The sequence below is a fragment of the Pinus tabuliformis genome, chromosome 5_2 (genome assembly GCF_031772625.1).
Source record: "Pinus tabuliformis cultivar Carrire ecotype Pingquan chromosome 5_2, CPIR1, whole genome shotgun sequence".
Lineage (NCBI taxonomy): Eukaryota > Viridiplantae > Streptophyta > Pinopsida > Pinales > Pinaceae > Pinus > Pinus tabuliformis.
Window position 1 is genome coordinate 167,282,564 of NC_142306.1, and position 5,347 is coordinate 167,287,910.

Consider the following 5,347-nt stretch of genomic DNA (forward strand, 5'->3'; position numbering starts at 1 on the left):
ACTATGGCACATGCGCATGGGACACTTGCATCATGGGGCACTGAAATTTTTTCAACAAATTTCCACAGGATTACCAACAAGAGGCCTTGACAAGGGTGGAGTGTGCAAGGGGTGCACGTTTGGCAAGTATGCTAAGTCTTCGTTCCATGGTCAAGATAGCAGAGACAAAGGTATTTTGGAGTTGGTGCATCTAGATGTGTGTGGGCCCTTCTCTTCTCCATCACTGATGAGGCACATGTATTATGTTACTTTCATTGATGATTTTTCTCAGAAAACTTGGATTTATTTTATGAAAAAGAAAGATCAGTTCTTAGACAAGTTCATGGAGTTTAAAGCCTTGGTAGAGAAGTAGGTTGGGAAGAAAATCAAGGCAATGATAAATAATAATGGTGGAGAATATATCTCCAATTTCCTCAAGGATTTTTGTGCAAACGAAGGTATTAGGAGAGAGTTGATAGCACCTGATAACCCTCAGCGAAATTGGGTGGCCGAAAGGAAGAACAGGAGCGTTGTTGGAGCAATTAAAGCTATGTTGCATTACCAGGATCTACCTAGATTCTTGTGGGCAGAAGCATGCAACATTGTAGTATTTCCACAGAATAGGAGCCAACATACGGTGTTGGGATGAGTCACACCAGAGGAGGCTTTCACAGGAAAGAAGCCTAATGTTTCACACTTCTGGATCTTTAGATGCCACATCAGATAAGGGTATCTTTGTCGGGTATAGTGAGACATCTCAGGCATACAGGGTGCATCTTCCAGGACTTAGGAAGATAGTTCTCAAGCTAGATGTGAAATTCCAAGAGGACCAAGCTCTGAGAGTTTCCTTAAAATGTGAGCAGATTGCAGTGCCTGAGGAGGAGATATTCGCTCCCAAATCGGAGGCACAACTAAGCACCTCAAATTCGGCCACAGCGACAATGTAGTGGCAAGAGGGTAGCGCAGTAGGATTTGCAGCAGCATGAGGACAAGCCAAGCCAAGAGCAGATATATCAGCCAGAGCCACCCACCACGGGGAGGAAGAAGGCCAAGTGGGTCGAGAGGTTGATCCAGGAGCCTCAGAAGCGGGTCAAGGCTCTTAGCACTATGTTTAGGCAAAGTAAACAGCCACAGAGGTACACAGGTTATATGTCACTAATGACAAAGTTGGTGGACATTGAGCCTTCTTTTTATGAGGAGGCAGCTTCTCAGCAGGTTTGGCAGGATGCCATGGTGGAGGAGTATTCCTTTATCATGAAGAATGATGTCTGGGAGGTTGTTCCACGACCTGAGGGGAAATCAATAGTTGGATCCAGATGGGTGTACAAGCTTAAGCATGGAGTAGATGGGAGTGTGGAGAAGTTCAAGGCTAGGTTTGTGGGAAAGCGCTTCTCACAGATTGAGGGCATAGACTATGAGAAGACTTTTGCCCCATTAGCATGATATTCATCCATTAGGACTATTCTGGCACTTGCAGCATAGATGGGGTGGAAGATCCACCAAATGGATGTGAATACATTCTTTCTCAATGAGCTTGTTGAGGAGGAGATTTATATAGAGCAGCCAAAGGGGTTCGAGCAGTGCAGCAGAAACAGACATGTATGCAGGTTTAAGAGAGCTCTTTATGGGCTCAAGCAGGCTCTGAGAGCACGGTACACTCAGATTGACAACAACATTCGAGGATTGGGCTTCATTAAGAGTGAGGCAGATCCCAACCTATACTACATCATGGTTGGAGGGCTTCCGCTCATTCTAGTTCTCTATGTTGACAACCTTATACTGACTGGAGATGAGAGCCTGATCTAGGATTGCAAGGAGGACCTTGCAAGGGAGTTTGAGACGAAGGATATGGGGCTTATGCACTATTTCCTTGGCTTGGAGGTTTGGCAAGGTGATGGTGAGATCTTCATGGGGTAGGGCAAGTACACAACAGAGATTCTCTGGAGATTTCATAAGCAAGATCACATGCCCATGGCCACACCTCTAGTCACAAACTAGAGGAAGGGGGATGCTAACAAAGGAGAACAAGTGGATCCTACAATATAAAAGCATCTCATTGGGTCGTTGATGTACTTGGTCAACACACGACTTGATATTTGTTTTGCAGTCAACCAGTTGAGTCAATTCAAGGTTGAACCAACTAGAGTGCATTGGGTTGTTGTAAAGCATGTGTTAAGATATCTTAGAGGCACAACAATATATGGATTGTGGTACAAACAGTTTGATGGAGTGAGGCTTGAGGGCTTCCCAAATACAGATTGGGTAGGGAGCTCCACAGACAGGAAGAGTACTTCAGGTGGAATCTTCAGCATTGGGTCAATACCAGTTTCTTGGTACATTAGGAAGTAGAGATCAGTTGCACTTAGTTCAGCAGAGGTCAAGTACATTGTTGCTAGTCAAGCAACTTGCGTAGCTATTTGGATAAGGAAGTTACTTGTGAGACTTTTTAGATAAGGGATGGAGCATACCATGATACATTGTGATAATCAGAGTTACATTAAGCTCTCTTAGAATCCATTGTTTCATGATCGCTCAAAGAATATCAAGATCTGGTATCACCATAATAGAGATTGCATGCAGAAGGGGATAGTCAAGCTACAATATATTCCAACAGGGGATCAGACAGCAAACATCTTGACCAAGGCATTCGAAAGAGGCAGTTTTGTTCATCACAGAGATAAGTTTGGAGTTGTACAGAATCCCTTCCTTGCTAAGAGGGAGTGTTGAAATGTAGTGAAGGAATGGATTCCTTGATCTATGCCTTGATTCAAGGAATCAATTTGGAGATCTTCTTAGTCATGTACGAGTTCCAGTGATGAGGACGAGTTCAAGATGTAATTTGACGAGTGTGAGTTTCTAGAAGACTAAGTTAATTGTCTTCTAGTGTGAGTTAAATTGGGAACTGAGTTAACAAGTGGAGTTAGCCTCCTAAATTTTAGGAGGGTCCATTTAACTAGAAAAGCTCCAATTCAACTCATAATTTAGAAAATTCACTAACAATAGCCTAATCGAAAAGAGGAACAAGAGGATTTATCCTGCGTGAATCGTTGGAGGAGAATTTCCCTTGGGAAGTAGATTAATACTTCTGCAGAGTTGTTTCAAGCCTAGTTCAAGGCAAAGAGATCGGATTGCATTCTCTATTGAAGCAGGGTTTTTGTAAGAGATTTGTAGTCTATTTTTCTTCAATAAAATTCTCAAGTGAGGGTTTTCCGTGTTGGGTTCCCTAGAAAAATTGTGTTGTTTTGTGTGAATTTTGTGAAATTATTTATGTTCTATTCCACTTCTATTTGGTATAGAAATTATGTGTCTATGTGAAAAGAAAAATTAATTTTAGATTGTTCATAACATATCAGAATTTCATGAAAATTCTACACAAGGAGCATGGCACTAACATAAAACACGAAAGGATAAAAAAATCAACTCTTGTTGAGCATGCTATAAACACAAAGCATCATGTATGCTTGGAAAAACCAAAATTCTTGCCATATAAAACCATTATTATAAACGTAGAAGCCCTAGAAATCAAAAAACACCCTAACAATATGAATAGGAATAGTGACCTTGAGATCAATAAAAATTGATGGCCCTTGTTGTCCATGAAGCATAAAATTTGACACACCCTTGTTCCTTTGTCCTCCCCCTCATTTCCCTCACCCTAATCTCCCTATATTCATTTTTCACTAACCTTTCCCCTCTCTCCTCCCCTTCCAATCTCATTATATCATTTTTCTTCCCTCTCCCCTTCCCTAAACCACTCATCTATTATCCCCCTTTTTCCCTTCATTTAATATCCTTCCTTTATTTAGATATATTAATTATATAATACATATTATATATTATTATTAAGTAATATATAATACATATTATATATTATTATTAAATAATATATAATATATAATAATAATTAATAATTACTTTCTAATAAATACATTATATACTACTATAATGTCACATAAATTAATATTATACATTAATATTATTTATTAATGCTACCTTAATTTGTTTTATTTATTTATCACTATTTAATATATATATTATTTATACATTGGATATTATATTACCTTATTTACTCTAGATAACCATTTACATACTGCTATAAAAATCATATAATAATTTATATCGTCATCTCTGCAATAGTGGCCATTAAGGCTTCCATACATCATGTTTTCACTATATTTTTTTATTGATGCTCTTCATATTTGTTCTAAAGATGGACCCGAATAGTGGTTCTGAAATGTTAACCCAGACTCCCAGATTTGTGGTTCTTCCAAAAACAATAAACAATTCCAACCACAAAAACCTTAAATCTATAACATTACTAGTTACTTTATGAGGATCACCCATAGATAGGCTCACCTTGCAGCCATATGGGAGAAAGTGGAGGACATATGATCCAGGTGGCTCCAGAGAGACACGCAAGACAAAGATGGCTCAAAAATCAAAGTGTTTGGATTGTGCTCGAACCAGGACTAGATCGAAGACCTCGTCATCCTGATCGTGGAGGTGCGAATGGCTCGTCAAATCGAGCTCGTATGCGAAAGATAGAGCTCTTCAAAGTTTGACATGACAGGGGAAAGTGGGGCCCACAGCGTGCCACATGGCAGCCCATCGGCGATTGACACTTGGCATTCTTTCATTTGTCTCTTAAAACAGGGATAAGGGACAAAAATCATTTTTATATGGCTATTAAATAACCATGAAACAAAATCCGTTTTATATAGTTATTAATAACTATATAAAAATAAGAAAACACATGGTTTCGGGATTGGTGGCAACAAACCTCGTCGAACCCTTTTAAACAGCCCTTATCGCAATTATATGATATATATATATATTAGGATCGGCGGTAATAACCTCCGTTGAACCCTCCACAACTGTCACACCCATATATATATCGCATAACCATGTGATATGCCGCATGTTTCGCCCCGACCGATTATATGTAGGCCGATTGTAATATCAGTGATTTCCCCACATAAAGCGTCGATATACATGCCTGCAGATCGCCGATAACAATGTTGCGCCGACTACCAATAAGAGCGATCGCCGATATGGATATCAGCGAAGTCCCGGAAATCGGGCCGATATATGTGCCAACTGTCGTGCCGACTGCCGATAAGTGATGATCGCTGATATGGATATCAACAAAGTCCCAATAAAAAGCGCCAATATATATGCCTCTGCCATAGCCAATCGCCAATTGCAATTTATATGTGCGCCGATAGATATTTATTCCGACAGTGGTTAAAGCATATGTATTAATATATGCAACGATAAGGCATAATGCAGGGTTTAAGGGGACTGCTACCCTATTTCAAACATATTTTGGTTTAGAAAAGGTTTATCTATGGAGGGGCAGGATTTGATC